This window comes from Jaculus jaculus, chromosome 6, assembly GCF_020740685.1.
Source record: "Jaculus jaculus isolate mJacJac1 chromosome 6, mJacJac1.mat.Y.cur, whole genome shotgun sequence".
Taxonomy (NCBI): domain Eukaryota; kingdom Metazoa; phylum Chordata; class Mammalia; order Rodentia; family Dipodidae; genus Jaculus; species Jaculus jaculus.
This window is the reverse complement of record NC_059107.1, coordinates 137,915,587-137,934,768: the sequence shown is the minus strand read 5'-3', so window position 1 is coordinate 137,934,768 and position 19,182 is coordinate 137,915,587. Positions and strand designations below refer to the sequence as shown.

Here is a 19,182-nt window from a genome sequence, read left to right as displayed (position 1 = left end):
CTTTATTCTGGTCATCCTGTTTTTAGGAGATTATCTTAAGAAAATGATGGGATAGACACATAAAACTGTATGTAAAAAAAAAAAAAAAAGAACATTCCTTACAATAGCACAACACAATATCCAGTGAAAGGCAGCAGAGAACAGGACTCGCCTGCAGGACAACAGGGGTGTTAGAGTGTGAAGAGTCCTGCACCCCCTTGCCCGAGGAAGTGCTGGGGTACGTTAGTGGGGGACCTGGTGCTGTCCCCGCACACACCTCCTGCTTCTTGATCAGATGCCATCGGCAGCAGAGCAGCCTCATCCCTGCATCTATTTTTTTGAAAGTCAGCCCTTCATAGAGGGTTTTCTACAGACAATAAGTGGGAAAAAAAAACCAAAAACCTAGGGCTGGAGAGATGGCTTAGTGGTTAAGGCGCTTGTCTGCAAAGCCTAAGGACCCAGGTTCATTTCCTCAGGTCCCACATAAGCCAGATGCACAAGGTGGCATATGCATCTGGTGTTTGTTTGCAGTGGCTGAAGGCCCTGAAGTGCCCATTTTCTCTCTCTTTCTCTCAATCTCTCTCTCTCTCTCTCTCTCTCTTTATACACACACACACACACACACACACACACACACACATATACCAAATAAATAAAATCTTAAAAAAGTAATACCCAGTGATGGGTCTTTGGCTATCTTCAACATTGATGTAGCTATTATAATAGAAAGCTTTACAATATTCACTTTAAAAATTATTTATTTATTTATTTGAGATAGAAAGAAGCAGAGAGATAGAGAGAATGAGTGCACCAGGGCTTCCAGCCACTGCAAAGGAACTCCAGACGCATGTGCCATGTTTGCATATGGTTTACATGGGTTTGGGGATGTTGAATCTGGGTCCTTAGGCTTCCCAGACAAGTGCTTTAACTGCTAAGCCATCTTTCCACTGCACAATATTCAGTTTTTGAAAAACAGTTTCAAAATAATTCATATAGCCCAATTATATCTGCAGTAAACTTCTAGAACATATGCTAAGGTTTAAGTACCTATAAACTATAGTTAAAAATCCAACATGAGGGCTGGAGAGATGGCTTAGCGGTTAAGCGCTTGCCTGTGAAGCCTAAGGACCCCGGTTCGAGGCTCAGTTCCCCAGGTCCCACGTTAGCCAGATGCACAAGGGGGTGCACGCGTCTGGAGTTCGTTTGCAGAGGCTGGAAGCCCTGGCGCGCCCATTCTCTCTCTCTCCCCCTATCTGTCTTTCTCTCTGTGTCTGTCGCTTCAAATAAATAAATAAATAAAATTTTTAAAAAATCCAACATGAATTTTAAATCTAAAACAAATGTTGACATTCAGTGCTGCATTCTGATGATGTAAATATTCAGGTCTCATAAATTACCGTTGTTACCCGTTGTTTATTAAGTCTGGAACATATTCCCATCACTACCTATAAGCTCTCTCTCCAAAATAACCCCGATTTTCTTTTTCACTTGTATTATTTGAGAGGAGTCTGTGCTAATTTGCCAACCCAGACTGGTGTTAAACTCTTGGACTCGAGTATCCCTCTTGCCTCAGCCTCTCAAACAGCTAGGACATGCCACCATGCACAGCTAATCCTGACTGTCTTAAATGGCAACCTAAATTATTAAGAGTTTTTTCATCCTTTCATTGAAAAAAAACCTCTCTGTGTCTTAACCAAAGAGAATGGTTACATTTGCTTCATTTTATTTTATTTTCTGCTACCATAGCATTGTAAAAAAGCATTGTATATAATAATCTAGCTGTGATAAACGAGATTTCCTGAGGAGAAAAGTTTATTTCCCTTTCCTTAATTTATATTTTGCCTCTTTACAAATAAATTTAAAGTTATCTAGATCTTTCCAGAGAAGTGTGCCTAGCATAAAATAGTATCCATACTTGCAAACAGGGAAGATGTACCATTATATTTCCTGCAGGGAAGGCAACATTTTTCCAGAGATTCATAAGATCTCCAAACTAAATACTACACCTTTAACACATGAATGAAATGATAAGATTTAATATCATCTTTTTTTTTTTTTTTTCGAGGTAGGGTCTCACTCTGGCTCAGGCTGACCTGGAATTTACTATGTAGTCTCAGGGTGGCCTTGAACTCACAGCAAACCTCCTACCTCTGCTTCCCGAGTGCTGGGATTAAAGGCATGCGCCACCATGCCCAGCTAATATCATCTTTCTTCCAAGGTCAGCCGAGAACCAGTGTGGCCGTCAATGGTCTGGGTCAGGCAGGAGGGAAAGCTGCAGAGGACACGTGATGAATAAACCTCAGGGTCATTAGGTCCGATGAAGTTTCATATATGTAGCATGTTCGAGTAACAGGACAGAGGAGAGGAAATGAGGTGGAAAGGGTTACAGGCTGCTGCTCTTTGCCTGGCCCTAAGCTTAAACGTTCCTGTGTTCTGTCTCATTTAGTAAGCTGCAGGGAAAGAATCATGTTCGGAGCGTCACTCATCCTGATGTTGCATCTTGCGAGCAGCTAACCTTGGATCTGTCAGTTACCCAGCTGGTTGCTAATGACCCCAGGTCCTCTCTTCTGTCAGCACTGGTGAGCATTCCATTAGCCACTGCTTAAAGCGGCTGCATGACCAAGCTGAAGGGAGGCGGGGATTATTTAGAGGTCCATGGAGCCTCAGATTTCATAGGAGAGTTGTAAACTGGACTGTACTTTCTCACTCATTGTATCAGCCTCTTTCCAAAAAGGATGAAAGTGACAAAGTCCATGTGTCATGAGACATTTCCTAAAAGGGAGCAACCTTGGGGACTCTGCACAGAAGGACATTAATTTTTAAATTTATTTTATTTATTTATTTAGCAGAAAAAGAGAGAGAGAGTATGGGCATGCCAGGGCCTCCAGCTACTGCAAATGAACTTTAGATGCACGTGTCCCCTTGTGCATCTGGCTAATGTGGGTCCTGGGGAATCGAACCTGGGTCCTTTGGCTTTGAGGGAAACGCTTTAACCGCTAAGCCATCCCTCCAGCCCCAGAAGGGCATTATATACAAAAGCAAGACAGGATGGTGAGTTCGGGTGGGCTCCACAGTTGCTAGAGTGATTGGGACTCAAGAAGCCCTAGCCCTCCTTGAGGATATAGAATAGTTACTAGGAGAGAAATATATTTTTTAATTTAATTTTTTTAATTTTTATTAATGTTTTCCATGATTATAAAAACATATCCCATGGTAATTCCCTCCCTCCCACCCCCACACTTTCCCCTTTGAAATTCCATTCTCTATCATATTACCTCCCCATCTCAATCATTGTACTTACATATATACAATATCAACCTATTAAGTACCCTCCTCCCTTCCTTTCTCTCCCCTTTATATCTCCTTTTTAACTTACTGGTAACTTTATTTTTATTGATTTATTTGAGAGAGAGAAAGAAAGAGGGACAGAGAGGGAATGGGCATGCCAGGGCCTCCAGCAACTGCAAATGAAATCCAGACGCATGCGTCCCCTGTGCATCTGGCTTACGTGGGTCCTGGGGAATCGAACTGAGGTCCTTTGGCTTTTCAGGCAAATGCCTTAACCACTAAGTCATCTCTCCAGCCTGAGAAATATTTTTAAATAGCACTTTTTTTGTAGTTTTTTTTTATGAGAGTGAAAGAGAGAGAGTTAGTGCACCAGAGCCTCCAGCCACTGCAATAGAACTCCAGAGGTGTATGTGACCTTGTGAGCATGTGCAGTCTTGCTGTACTTATATCACCTTATGCATCTGGCTTATGTGGGACCTGGAGAGTCAAACATGGGTCCCTAGGCTTTGCAGGCAAGAGCCTTAATCACTAAGCAATCTATCCATCCCTTAAGTAGCATTAATTCTTTTTTTTTTTTTTTTTTTTGTAAGAAAGAGAGAGACAGGACACTAAGGCCTCTTGCTACTGAAAATAAACTCCAGGTCCATGTGCCACATTGTGTATCTGGCTTTAGATAGTTACTGGGGAATCAAACCCGGGCCAACAGGCTTTGCAAGTAAGTGCCTTTTAGCCAGTGAGCCATCTTCCCAGGAAAGAGAGCCATTTCATTCAGGGTGTAGCCTCTGATTGGCTGCCTGTGCTCCTGGGAGTGACTGCTTAGACTCTCTGATTCACCAGCTAGGCGTGGGCGCGATTGTTTCTTTGGTCTGTCCTCGCTGCTCTGTCTAGGGTAATTATCTCCCTAGGAAAAGTTCCCACAACATTTGAGAAGAGAGAAGAGAGAAGAGACAGTTGTTTTGGCTTTCTACTTTCCAAAGTTTTATATTTTGAGCACTTTTTAGAATAAGATATATGGCTCTTAAAATAAGAAAACTAATTTCCATTTCTAAGTCAAAGGGAAAAAAAAGTCCCTGAAGAGAGCCTTGTTAGGTTTCAGTGGGAACAGATAAGAGAGGGAACATTGGAGCTTCTGATTAAATAATTGAAGCCTCACCCATTTGGCTTCACTGATATAGTTTAGGTTGAAAGTCTCATTTGCTCTCTTTAAAAAGAGACTTCTCAAGTTCAATTGTGGAGTATTTAAGGGAAATGGTGTCACTTCCAGCGGTTTTTTGAGGTAGGATCTTGCTTGAGCCCAGGCTGACCTGGAATTCAATATGTAGTCTCAGGCTGGCCTCAAACTTAACAGCAATCATCCTACCTCTGCCTCCCAAGTGCTGAGATTAAAGGCGTGCACCACCGTGCCTGGCTGGTATTTCTTTTTCAATGCTGTTTGACTCAGTGAATTCAGACCCCTCTCATTTTATACTTGTTATACTTTTATGGTTTCTATCTCAGGCTGATTGGTGTTAGAGCAGTATTCTTTTTGTCCATCTTCATTCTCCTCAAGTTCCCTGGAGTCACAGGACTTACATACACCACCTTTTACTCATTCAACAAGTATTGACCAAGTGCTTTCTACCTAGCAGGTGTTCTGGGTTCCAGAGTACAGGGTAAACAAATAGAATGCCTGATCGCTGGAGCATGAACACTCAGAAACCTGGCTTTGTCCTGATCTTCTCCTTCTTCTTCTTTTTATTTGAGAGAGAGAGAGAGAGAGAGAGAGAGAGAGAGAGAGAGAGAGAGAGAGAGAGAGAGAAATACATAGACTGAAAGAGAGAGAGAGAGAGAGAGTTGGCTGGCCAAGGCCTCAGCTACTGCAACTCCAGACACTTGCGCCACCTAGTGGGCACGTGCAATCTTGCAACTGCCTCACCTTCATGTATCTGGCTTACATGGAATCTGGAGAGTCAAACGTGGGTCCTTAGGCTTTGCAGGCAAGTGCCATAACTGCTAAGCCATCTCTCCAGTCCTGTCCTGATCTTCAGAATTCACGTTTTCTTTCAAGGAGAGTAAGTTTTGCCTCACAAGTCAACTCTGATTGGTAGTGTGTGCTTGCCAGGAGTAGTAAGTTAGGAGACACCCTGAAGTTCAGCTAGAATGAGTGTCCTCATCTGTCACTCATCTGGGAGAAGAGCGGGGCAGCACGTGGGTTACAGCCATGGTATCTTCTAGAGAGATTGTAAATTGTGGTACTTGGGAGGGAACCAAGGATGATTGAGTGAATATAACATGGCAATGGTAGAATACATCATGCGGATTAGGTCAGGGGCTGAGGATGTGACTCAGTTGGTAGAATGCTTGCCTAACATGTACAGAGCAGTGGGTTCAATCCCTAGCACTGCATAAATAGGGTTTGGTATTACATGCTCATAATTTCAGCTTTCAAGAAGCAGAAATAGGAAGATCAGAACTCCAAGGTCATTGTCATCTACAAAGATCAAGACCATTTTCTCTTTGCTTCTTTTACTGGTGACATAGTTTATAGTCTTGATTTCCTCATGTTTAAAATAGACAAGATAGGGCTGGAGAGATGGCTTTGTGGGCTAAGGTGCATACCTGCAAAGCCAAAGGACCCATGTTCAAATCCCCAATGCCTATGTAAAGCCAGATGCACAAGGTGGTACATGCATCTGGAGTTCATTTGCAGTGGTTAGAGGCCCTGGAATGCCATTCTCTCTCTCCCTCTCTTTTAAAATTTTTTGTTTATTTTTTATTTGTTTATTTGAGAGTGACAGATAGAGAGAATGAGGCAGATATATAGAGAGAATGGGCATGCCAGGGCCTCCAGGCACTGCAAATGAATTCCAGATGCATGCATCTGGCTAGTGTGGGTCCTGGGGAGTCAAACCTAGAACCAGAGTCCTTAGGCTTCACAGGCAAGTGCTTAACTGCTAAGCCATCTCTCCAGAACCATCTCTCTTTCTCACAAAAATAAATAATATTAAGTATTATTTATTATATATATTATTTTTAAAAAATAGATAAGATGGTAGGCATGGTGGTACATTTAATCCCAGCACTTGGGAGGCAGAGGTAGGAGGATCGCTGTGAGTTCAAGGCCACCCTGTGACTACGTAGTGAATTCCAGGATAGCCTGGACTACAGTGAAATTCTACCTTGGAAAACTGTAAACAAAATAAACAAAATGATTTCTGTCCTAGAAGATGATAAGGGCAGCTATGTTTATCATTAAGCCTGTCTGTCATCATCACCAGCATCATTATTGAAAGCTAACATTTGTTGAACATGTATTATGTGGTTTACATGGATTATTAACCATTTAGTTTAATTTTAAAAAATTCATATGTAGGGCTGGAGAGATGGCTTAGCGGTTAAGCGCTTGCCTGTGAAGCCTAAGGACCCCAGTTTGAGGCTCGGTTCCCCAGGTCCCACGTTAGCCAGATGCACAAGGGGGCGCACGCGTCTGGAGTTCGTTTGCAGAGGCTGGAAGCCCTGGCGCACCCATTCTCTCTCTGTCTCCCTCTATCTGTCTTTCTCTCTGTCTCTGTTGCTCCCAAATAAATAAATAAATAATTTAAAAAATATTTTTAAAAAATTCATATGTATTATTTACTTATAAGCAGAAAGAGAGAAAGAAGGGAGAGAGAGAGGGCACACCAGGACCTCCAGCCACTGCAAACAAACTCCAGGCACATGTACCACTTTGTGCATCTGACTACGTGGACACTGGGGGATTGAACTCAGGTTGCCAGGCTTTGCAGGCAAGCGTCCCAATTGCTGAGCCATCTCTCCAGCTCCATTTTATTTTTTAAAAATTATTCTTATGCATAAGCAAAGAAGGGGGTAATGAATGGGCACCCCGGGGCCTCTTGCCAATGTAAGTAAGCTCCACATACATGCACCACTTTGTGCATCTGGCTTTATGGGTATTTGAATTGAACTCAGGCTGGCAGGCTTTGCAGGCAAGTGCTTTCAACCATTGGGCCATCTTTGGAGTCCCTAATTTCATTTTCTTACCAATTCTTAGCTTTCTGGCTCAGATCAGCTGTAATTCTCTATGAGATGGCTCTCGTGAGGAGTCCTGCTCTACAGATAAGAAGCTCAGTGTTTTAAGAGTGCACAGTGAATATGAAAGTCCCTGTGCAAGGCCTGGCTGCTCACTCTGCCCTTCTCCAGTCCTGTCATCCTCCCCGCTCACCCCTTGCCATGTCACAGCAGTATTGACAAGAGCGCCAACCCTCTGGGTAACTTGTTTATGCATCAGTAGAGGAAAACTCACTCCTTCCTTTTTCCACCTTCCTTCGGGTCCACATACGTGTTTCTCAGTATTGTTTGATAGTAGCCTTCTTTTCACGGATTACGAAAACTTTGGCTAGGGCCTTTGACTGGACTGCAGGATTGAGAGCAAATAGATGCTATTCCCCCAGAGGAGATCATTTGAAGAGAATTAACAAAGGAACTCCTTACAAAGTGCAGAGGAAAATGCAGGAGCTATTGCAGGGCACCGAGTAACAGAAGGGCTGATGCCAACCCTAGCCTTGGAGAAGAAAGAGTGATTGCCCAGACCAGAAGCCGGAGACACTGTGTAGTTGACTGCTTTGACCACCAGTCAAGGAATGATGCCAGCCCATGGGAGCCGTAGTCCAGGGCACAAGAGAGGCAGAAACCCCAGCCTTGCTCTTCTCTCTCCCTGTGGATACGTCTCAAGAAATGACTCCAGCTGGAAGCCCGTGTGTGGTGGGTTTCCGGAAGATCTTGAGGAGCCCGTAGGAGCTACCCAGGACTCTTGCCATCCTAGGGCATGTCTGGAAAAAGGTGAGGTGATTGCAAGTTCAGTTCTTCCTGTTTCTTGGTTTTTGTGCAGGTTCACACATTCTGGGCTCCAGCTATTTAACAGATGGTTCTATCTACCAGGTAGACAGTTACAAATTACTTTCCATAATGTGCACTTGGAAAATGTTTCTGGCAATGGTTTTGTCGGAAGACAAAGAACTAGAGTCGGTGAGTCTTTATTTTACAGAGGAGTTGTTATCTCATTAGCCATAGCCTCTTTGTTTAAAAAGCTTAGTTAGGCTGGGCATGGTGGAGCATGACTGTAATCTCAGGCCTTGGGAGGCAGAGGTAGGAAGATCCCTGTGAGTTTGAGGCCATCCTGAGACTACATAGTGAATTCCAGGCCAGCCTGGTCTAGAGCAAGACCCTGTCTTGAAAAACTGAAAATAGAAAAAAAAAAGCTTAGTTCACTTATTTATATAATAAACACAATTGTATATTCTCCTCAGAAACATGTGTGGATTCAACTAGTTAAAGAATGCGTGTGTGTGTGTATGTGTGTATTAGATTTTGATGGACATGAGAAATGTCTTATTATGCTGAGTATCATAAGCAGCAATAATTAGGAATATATTATTTTAAGTAATATTTGAGCTACAAGTGCCTGTATCTGTCTGTATATTGCTGACTTTGTTGTGTTTTGTGGACTGTCACATCTTAAAGGTGAAGGTCATCAAGGTTGTCTTTGATATTATTCTGTGTTAGATGTTCTCAGAATAAGGATCAGGATGATAATCAGGACAGTTTTCAATTAAGTGTGCAAGTTTCTTTCTTTATTATTATAGTCTGTGTACCACAATTGAAACTTAGAATAAATTGCTGAAACAAGAAAAAAATCTTGGATTGAAGATATGGCTTAGTGGTTAAGGTGCTTGCCTGAGATGCTTAAGGACACATTTTAACCTCCCCAGATCCCATGTAAGCCAGATACACAAGATGACACATGCACAAAGTCACACATGCACTCAAGGTGGCGCACATGTCTGGAGTTTTACAGTGGGTGGAGGCCCTGTCGTGCCAATTTTCTCTCTCTTTCTCGCTCTCTCTCATTAAAACAAAAGCCAGTCTGTTGGGCTTGCCTCAAAAAGAAAGAAGGAAGAAAGAAAGAGAGGAAAAAAGAAAGGAAGGAAGGAGAAAGAAGGAAAGAAAGAGAGAAAGAAAGAAAGGGTAAATAGAGGTGTGGTGGCATGCTTATAATCCCAGGACTCAGAGGCAGAAGGATCACAAGTTTGAGGCCAGCCTGAGCTATGTAAGTAGATCCTATCTTCAAAACAAAAATAGTGAACATATAAAAACCATGTCATATTGTATATCTGCCAAAGACTTTAAGGTTTAGTATATGTGGAGCAGCTGAACTCTCACACATTGTATTGGTTTAGCCATTTTGAAAAATTCATTCTTTTTTTTTTTAATTTAATTTATTAGTTTTCTTTTCAGTAAATACAGGCAGTTTGGTACCATTATTTAGGCTCATCTGTGATCTACCCCCTCCCATTAGACCCTCCTTATTATTGAAAATGGGTCGTGCATTGTGGAGTTAGCCCCCAGTTATTAGTATGATAAATGTCTCTGAAAATCATGACCCAACATGTAACTCTGACATTCTTTCCGCCCCCTCTTCCGCAAGATTTCCCTGAGCCATGTTGGGTTCATTTTTGGTCTGCTTCAGTGCTGAGGTGTTGGGGGCCTCTGAGGCTCTGGCTCTCTGATTTGGTAGGAGTTGATTTTTCTCTGCATTGATCTCCTTCCCCTTTGTGCTGGTATCCAGTTCACAGGAAAACATCACCCTTGCTTATTTCGCCAGTTGTCCTTAGTTTCAGTTGGGCCCCTTCTGAGGTATGTTGGGGCAGCTCTCTTCTTAGGATCTGCATCTATCTGGAAAAGAGAAGCAGATTCTCCAACGGAGAGTAAGTTAGCACCCAGAAAATTGAGATAACACTTACTTTTTTGATAGACAGTTTGATAGGTGTAGGCCCTCTTATACCCCGTGATTGATGGTAGCTTGATATTGTAGAGTGGGCTTGTGTTTGGGTATGGTTCTGACTTGTTTCCCAGCTCCAGCTAAGGGTCTAGTACCACTGAGTGGATCAGTTAGCCAAATCAAGAGCAATTGATTCCTCACTAAAGTTAAATATATGGGGCTGGAAAGATGGCTTAGCGGTTAAGTGCTTGCCTGTGAAGCCTAAGGACCCCGGTTCGAGGCTTGATTCCCCAGCACCCATGTTAGCCAGATGCACAAGGGGGCTCATGCATCTGGAGTTCGTTTGCAGTGGCTGGAAGCCCTGGCATGCCCATTCTCTCTCTCTCCCTCTATCTGTCTTTCTCTCTGTGTCTGTCGCTCTCAAATAAATAAATAAATAATGAGGGCTGGAGAGATGGCTTAGCGGTTAAGCACTTGCCTGTGAAGCCTAAGGACCCTGGTTCAAGGCTCGGTTCCCCAGGTCCCACTTTAGCCAGATGCACAAGGGGGCGCACGCGTCTGGAGTTTGTTTGCAGAGGCTGGAAGCCCTGGTGCGCCCATTCTCTCTCCCTCTATCTGTCTTTCTCTCTGTCTGTCGCTCTCAAATAAATAAATAAAATTTTAAAAATGAACAGAAAATATTTTATATATATATATACATATATATGTATATATATATATGTATATATATATGTGTATATATATATGTATATATATATATATGAACCAATATTACTACATATTGAATATCCCTATCAAAATGTTTAGGGCCATAAATATTTTTGGATTTTGGAACTTTGGGAGGATTTTGAAATATTTTCATATACATAATGAGATACCAGTGAGACCCAAGGTTATGTGTGAAGATCATTTATATGTCACAGGACCCTTCTACACATTGCCTGGTTTTAGTGCGACTGAAGTTTACCTGTGGCCTTTTGTCCAAGGTCAAGGGTTGGATTTTCCACTTGTAGGATCATATTGGCGTCCAACACATTTTAAATTGTGAAGCTTGTCAATTTTGGATTTGGAAAATGACAGATGCTCGATTTGAACCAGTTATACCCTACCCAAGAGAAATAGCTCTTTTGTTCTTCCCCTTCTGTGTACAGTGGCATCTGTAGAAGCTTTATTCTCTATAGTCCTAAACTAATAACACAAGTGGACCTCAGCAGGGGGATGAGTAAATGCAATGTGGCACTTAATGCAGTGAGTCGGCAATAAAAGAAATTAACTAATGAAGAAGTAATGAACTGATGCACTGTGCAGGAACATGGATGCATCCCCAAGATGCTGAGCTTAACAACCAGACACTAATAAATGTGTTTGTGGGGGGAGGGGCATGGTGAAGTTCAGAAAGAGGTAAAACTAATTAATGATCATAGAAAGAAAGGAAAAAAAAATTACTCCTTGTGCCAAAGACAGGGTGAAGAATATTGATTTGGAAGAGTTATAACAGAACATTTGAGGTGTGAAATTATCTTTTGATATGGTATTATATATGCATACCTATTTTAAAATATATCAGACTTTATGTTTTAAAATATTTGTATTCATTTATTTACAGAGAAAAACAAACAGGCAGGGAAAATGGGTATGTCAGGGCCTCTTGCCAGTACAAAGGTATTCCAGATGCATACACCTCTTTGTGCATCTGGATTTCTGTGGATGCTGGGGAACTGAACCTGGGATGTCAGGCTTTGCAAGCAAGTGTCTTTAATCACAGAGCCATTTCCACAGCCCCTGACTTTATGCCTGACATTACTATACTTACTTTATGGCATATTCAATAACAAAATGTTTCTTTAAAAGTTTATTAAACATGACAACTAAATCCCAGAATATGTAGAATATGATTATACCAGAGAAACAGTGGAAATTTTGCCTAACCTAGAGAATACATTATATCCTCTGGAGACTTGGGCAATTGATATTTTTAAAAAAGCCCTTAGGGATATATGCACCTTTTAGCCTGGTAATAGCTGACAGAAATCATTAGGAATGTGTGTACATAGGCTGGAGATATGACACAGTGGTTAAAGGAGCTTACTTATAAAGTTTCCTGACCAAAGTTCAAGTCTCCAGCCACCTACATAAAGCCAAACAGGGATTCAATTGCATTAGCAAGAGACAAGAGGCCTTGACACACCATAACACACTGGTAATTAATTTTTTAAAATAAAGCTAACTGAATAAAGACTGTGTATGGGTTTCCTTAAGTATGGTCATTTTGATGCCCTTTGTAATGCTGAGTCTTTAGAAACAACCCAGTATCAACTCACAGAACTGATAAGTTCTGGAATAATAGGCAGCTATTTTTATTTTTTTCCTACGAAATATGTTGTTAATAATAATAACCCAAAAATAAACAAACAAAAAAGAAATGTCAAGGAAAGTTGATCTTAATAAATCAGCTAATCTTAGTGAGAATAAAAAAGAAAGAAAGAAAAAAAAAGGAAACACTAAGGGAACTCTTCAGGCTGTTGAGAGTGACAGTGAGGATCTGCATGTAATCTTTCCAGGAACTCCATGAAAACGAACTGAGTGTTGCACAGGATCTTGGCTTGTGGAAAGGTCTCACTAAAATAATTCCAGGGTTAGAAAGATAGCTCAGCGGTTAAGGCGCTTGCCTGCAGAGCCTAAGGACCTGAGTTCGATTACCTAGTACCCACATAAAGTCAGATGCACAAAGTGGTGCACACATCTACAGTATGTTTGCAGTGGCTGGAGGCCCTGGCATGCCCCCTCTCTCTCTCTCTTCTCTCTATCTCTCTCTGCTTCCAAATAAATAAATGAAATATTTAAAACAAAAGAGAATGGAACTAAATTTAAGAAAAAGGAAAAAGGAAATGCCAGGTTATCTGAGGCTTTTCCACGTGATTTACCAGCAACTTTTCACAGACATGTGAAGAAAACTGGGGGAAATTTGTCAGCTACTTTGGTTTGAAGCAGAGATACTTGCAGAGCATGGATTCTCCAGAATCTTTTTAGGTTCTTTTTTTTAAAAAAAATCATATATATAGATATAGATATACAGATTGATTGATTGATTGAAAGAAGCAGAGAGAAAATGGGCATGTCAGGGCCTCCAGCCACTGCAAACTCCAGATGCATGTGGTCCTATGTGCATCTGGCTTACGTGGGTCCTGGAGAATCAAACCAGGATCCTTTGGCTTTGCAGGCAAAACACCTTAAGGGCTAAGCCATCTCTCCAGCCCTCTCTTCACGATCTTGAAACAGCAAGGATTATGCAAAAATAAAAGCAAAATAAACACTGAATCTGTGAATGAAGAATGAACACAAAGGGGAGGGAAATCCTTCTATGGAAACAAGGTTTCTTCTGAGGGAGAAAAATACTAACCTGCTTAAAAACAAAAAACACCAGGCTGCCGGTCTGAGTAGGAAACGGAGTAGGGAGGCAGTACAGAGGCTCTTGGTCCGTGTTGGTAATGTTTTAAGATGGAAATGAACATGGCAGGTCAGAGATTAACATCATAGCAGATGTCAGCCGCTTTGGAGAGTAGGCACAGCAGCCAATGTGAAGATGGTTTGGGGAATGAGTTAAATAGGGTTATAAGGGGAACACAGTCAAACAAGAAATAGCAGCAGCTCAAATAAAAATAATTTAAAGAAATTGGGCTGGAGAGATGGCTTAGCGGTTTAGGCATTTGCCTGTGACGTCAAAGGACCCAGGTTTGATTGATTCCCCAGGACCCACGTAGCAGATGCACAATATGGTGCATACGTCTGGAGTTCATTAGCAGCAACTGGAGGCCTGGACATGTCCACTATCTCTCTCCCTCTCTCTGTCAAATAAAAATAATTTTTAAAAAATATTAAAAGAAAGAGCAGCAGATTCTACCAGCTGGTGTGAGGGTCGTGGCGGCTTGACTTGGGAAGTCAAGCTTATTCATTCATTAAATCACAATTACATATGGTGAGCACAGCTCTGTTTGACGTAGTGCTGGGCTCAGGGGACCCAGGAGAGCTTACTGTGGGGGAAGGAGTCAGCATCTATCAAGCCCCCACTGCCTGAGATCATGTCCCCACCCTGGAAGCCACACTGAGACCTTTAGGTCCCCAGAGCTCACCGCCTCCCTGGTGTTTTGGAACCTCTATCCTCTTATGCTTTGTTTTATTTTTATTTTTAATCTCAGCTAGCATCTTCATTGCTATGGTGGAATGCCACTCTGCCTTTGATCTTTAAATGATGCTTCGGGCCAAAATTTCTTTCTGATCCTCAGAGCCCCCCTCTCAGGCGAGTTGCCTAACTCCGTCTTCTTTCTAGCTCCCACTTTCTCCCTTTAGCTTCTGTGTGTTCAAGTTCTGAATCATTCTTTCTGATGCCAAGTCCTCATTCTGAAATTTCCCCCCAAGATCTTCTCTGCTGTCTCCCTAAAACAGCCATCAAGTCCTTCCCCTTTCAAACCCAACTTAAAGTATTCCAGATGAAAGGCAGGCAGGAGATTCAGTGTGTTGCTGACAGAACTCCAGGTTTTTGGCTTATTTTATTCTGAAGTTCATTTGCACTTGAAAGACAAGCGACATATTTATAGTAGAACATGATAAAATGAAGGTCTGAGGATGTGATTCAAAGAACTGTAATGCAGGGGCCATAGAAAAATCATAAATAGGTATGATTGTGAAAGTTCTAAGATGATATATCATTATATCTTTGATTTGTATCACTCATTCAACTGATATTTGTTAAGCACCTATTATGTAGTGCTTACTGTAGTGCTATGGACATATTTAACAGTAAACATAACAGACAAAAACCTCTTATAGGGGCTGGAGAGAAGGCTTAGAAGTTAAGGCGCTTGCCTGCAAAGCCAAAGTACCCAGGTTTGATTCCCCAGGACCCACATAAGCCAAATGCACAAGGGGCGCACACATCTGGAGTTCGTTTGCAGTGGCTGGAGGCCCTGCCCTGCCCCCTTTTTCTTTCTCTCTATCTTCCTGCCTATTTCTCTCTCTAAAGTAAATAAATAAAAATAATAATTACAAAAAAACAAAACCTCTTGTAGTCAGGCATGGTGGTGCAGGTGTATTATCCCAGCATTTGGGAGGTTGAGGCAGAAGGATCAAACCAGGAGCTCAAGCTGCATAGAAAGTTCAAGGCTGCCTGGGCAATATGATTCCAGCTCACAATCAAAACCAACAAGTGAACACATATGAACAAAGATTCTTGCTCTGTCAAAGCTGCTAGTCTAGTGGGGAAAACAGTCCTTGAACGTACAGGAAAGTACATCATGAGGTAGTTGGGGATGGTAAGTGCTAAGAAGAAAAACAAAAAACAGGGAGTTGAGGGAATATCAGGGTATGTTACAGCCTTATCTAGGGAGGTTAAAAAAAAAAACAAAACTCATTCAAGAGATGTTTCCGTCAGAAAGTGAAATGAGGGAAGGAAAGCACTCCAGAAAGCAGCCAGTGCAAAGGCACCGAGTCATGGGCACACTGGAAATGTGATCTGGGAAAAGCAGAGGTACAGCTGTGACGTGAGCACAAAGGGTCAAGTCATAGAGGCTTCTGACTGTGTAAGGCCTTCGGCTGTTTTCTACACCAGATGGGGGCCACTGTGAGAATTCTGAGCAAGGGTGACAAGCTTTGCCTTAGTTTTTCAGAGGTTAATGGGGATCTAGGAGGTACATAATATATTTGTATTATGTGGAAATGGTTCACATAGAGAGAAAAGACAATGATGCCTCTGAGTAAAGAAGAGGGGTTTAGACATGGGAATTGCATGGAGGAGTTGGCCTCAAGGTTACAGACAGCAACACCCTCAGCCCAGGAAGGAAGGCAGAGTGAGTGTGGACAGAGATGCAGGCAAGTGAGGAGATATGATGATGTTCGTGGAGGTTCTCTTCCAATTGCTTCGTGTGTGTGTGTGTGTTTCCAGAAAAGCAGAAAGGATCATGATCCAAGAGTGATGATAGAGAAAGAAGAAATATGAGAGGCTTAAGGAGAGAGTTTTTGTCTTAAATAGTTCCCAAAGGCCCATTCATTGAAGATTTTGTCTTCAGTCTACAGAGCTAGTAGGCGATGGTGGGACCTTTGAGGTGAGACCCTGCGGGAGAAGCTTGGTCACTGGGGCATGCCCTCACAAGGGACTGTGGCTCTTGTCTCTTTGTTTGATATGCCATCCCCCGTTTCTGCTGTGATGCTGCTACAGGTGCAAAGAATGGGGGCATTTGGTCATGGACTGAAACCTCTGAAACTGTGAGCCAAAGGAAACCTTCCTACCTGATAAGTCAGGCATTTGCTACAGTAACAGAAAGGTAATAACATTGAGCATGAAATGACCATCTAGGATGAAGGAGGACGAAAGAGAATTTTAGGATTATAACAGGCACTCCTGGTTTGTTCTCCATCTGGAGGGAGCTGTATGGATGCATCGCAGAGTAAAGGGGAGAGCTGGGTTCATCCAAGTGGAGGATTTGCTTGGTGTATATTGCGAATGAAAGCAGAAGCAGGGAGTTGGGGGCTCTGAGTAAGTGAATGATGATAAACTGCCCAAGGAGTAAAGTAAGGAAGCGGACGATATTGACAATAATGCAAGATGGTGAGGCCTGTGCCTTCTAAGTTAGGAGGGCCCTAGCGGAGTGACTGAGCTGGGTGTCTGAGAAGTAATGATTGGGAGGCTTGAAATTCATGACGGAGACTATGAATTTTGGGCTTAGAGTAGGATTAGGAGGGTATCTGAGATAGGATGCAGAACAAGATATGATAGGAAAATGGCCAAGGGACATAGAGGCAGGATATTGGGCATGTCCTCTGTATGTTTTCTTTAAAGCACTTTTTAAATGTTTTATTTATTTATGTGAAAAAGAGAGAAAGAGGCAGATATAAAGAGACAGAAAATTGGCACACCAGGGCTTCTAGCCACTGCAAACAAACTCCAGACACATGTGTCACCATATGCATCTGGCTCTATGTGGGTACTGGGGAATCGAACCTAGGTCCTTTGGCCTTGCCAGCAAGCACCTTAACCACTGAGTCATCTCTCCAGCCCCTCTGTAGGCTTTTAAATCACCAAACATTTTAAAATATGAGTAATTCTCTCCAGGGTACCAGTGAGTCAAGGTCTAAAATCTTCAAAGTATGGAGAAATGGGGGGGGGGCTATTGCTAACTGCAACAGGGAAGGGTTTCCAATGGCACTGTTCGATTATGAGAGTACTTCAAAGTTGGAGGGTATAGAGAGAGAGAAACCATCGACACAGTGCAAGAGGCTGGTACCTGGGGCCATGACACAAAAGAATGGGAGAGAAGCAGCAGTGTGTTCACAAGAAGGACCCAGGCTTCCATTAGAATAAATCAAGAAAATGTTCAAACCTTGAGGATAGAGAGGGCTTTGCTGGAGACAGCTGTGGGTCCCAGTGGCAGAAGGGAAGGGTTTGGGGCATTGGGTTGTTCACACCAGTGTGGGAGTCCGGTGATGAAGTCCGTGTGCTTGCTTCCCTGGAAATTCTGGTAGTGACTAGTCTTAACAGTCTTAAAGGTCATGCTGAGATTAGTCGTTTGGGTTTTGAGAGCTGAGAATATATGTGTTTTGATGTGGGGAGGGGAGTGAGCTCTTAGAAATCCTACCTCTCCCAATCACAATGGTATACATGGACTGTTAAGAAGGAACTAACTAAAGAGGCATCAATATCTCAGAATAGTTGTATCAATGTGGTGGAATTATTGACAGCTTTTCTCCTTTGCAGTCTTTTGTCCCCTTATAAGGTATCCAAAGGCCTTGGCAATGACCTCAGCTTAGAAATGGTACCACCTCTTCTTGTAATTTGAGTGAGACATCAAGTATATTTTGCATAGGGTTCAAATTACTTTGTCTAGAGCCCACGAAGGAAAAAACACATTAAACATGATGACCACAAGGAACATCCTGCCGATCCCTGGGTGTTCTTAATGTGTTTTCACAGGATATCCACGTAAAGCCAGTGCCCTTCTGTCCTTGAATACGGTTCAGTACAGTGCATCCTGTGGGCTGAATTACATTTCTTCTGGCCAGATCCAAACCTCTCAGGCCAGATCCAAATCTCTTAGTCTTCTAGAAGGATACTCTCCAACTTATTGTTATTTTATTATTATTATTTTTAAACATTACTTTTGTTTATTTTTATTTATTTGAGAGTGACAGACAGAGAGAGAGAGGGGGGAAAGAGGGAGAATGGGAGCACCAGGGCTTCCAGCCAAACAAACTCCAGATGCGTGGCTCCCTTGTGCATCTGGCTAACGTGGGTCCTGGAGAATCGAGCCTCGAACCGGAGTCCTTAGGCTTCACAGGCAAGCGCTGAACCGCTAGGCCATCTCTCCAGCCCTCATTATTTTTTTTGTAACAAGGCCTCTCACAGATCCTAGCACTCATTGACTCAGCCACACCGGCTAACAGCGAGACCTGTGGAATCCATCTCACCCCCTCCCAGCCCCAGGGCTGTGACATGTGCTCGGTGCTGGGCCCAGGTCCATGTGGGTTCTGGTGACTAAGCACAAGTCCTCATGCTGTGTGGCGAGCACTGCCTCCATGAAGTCACCTCCTCAGCACGTCCTCTATGTTTCTGCTATGTTAGTACTGCTGGTAGAAAACACCCCTCTCCACATAGTTCCCAAAGAAGCCTGGAAGCGAGTGGCATTGGCTTGGACACATTACTACCCAGTAATAATAGCAAACACCCCTAAATGCTTTATGATACGCAAACCTTCTTCTTATACATCCCGTTGGTGGGACTCAGGATCATGGCCCCTGAAACATGGCACCTTGGCATGTTGTGTGTTTTAAGTTGAAGATATTTGAGGAAAACAGCCAAAGCAATGGCTGTCAAAATGGCCTCACTCCTCTTCACTCCTGAAGCAGGTCATAGTGGCTCATGTGAAAGATAAACATCTTCTATACAAGAAAAAGAAGTACACATTATCGTAACAAATAGATGTACACATTATCATGGGACCCAAGGATTGAGCCGAACACCAACTTCAGATGAGATCAGGTACATGCAGGCTGGTATGGCCATAGACATGAACACCAAGTTCAAACAAGGGAGGCAGAGGTTTGGAGAATGAAAGAAGCATTTAGTCTTTTTCTGATGACATAAATAAACTTACATGGATAGATATTTC

General features: G+C 42.6%; 1 protein-coding gene across 5 annotated transcripts in view; it reads left to right on the top strand.

The window, feature by feature from the left end:
• Tmcc3 (transmembrane and coiled-coil domain family 3) overlaps window positions 1-19,182 on the top strand; it is a 347,661-nt gene that overhangs the window by 211,723 nt on the left and 116,756 nt on the right. Inside the window, exon 1 of one of the 5 annotated variants that reach the window (XM_045151749.1) lies at window positions 2,458-2,558. The exons of the other annotated variants lie outside the window; for them this stretch is intronic. The gene's annotated coding sequence lies outside the window, so the exon portion shown is untranslated. Of the gene's footprint in view, window positions 1-2,457; window positions 2,559-19,182 lie in introns of those variants that run through there. 5 annotated transcript variants of the gene reach the window in all.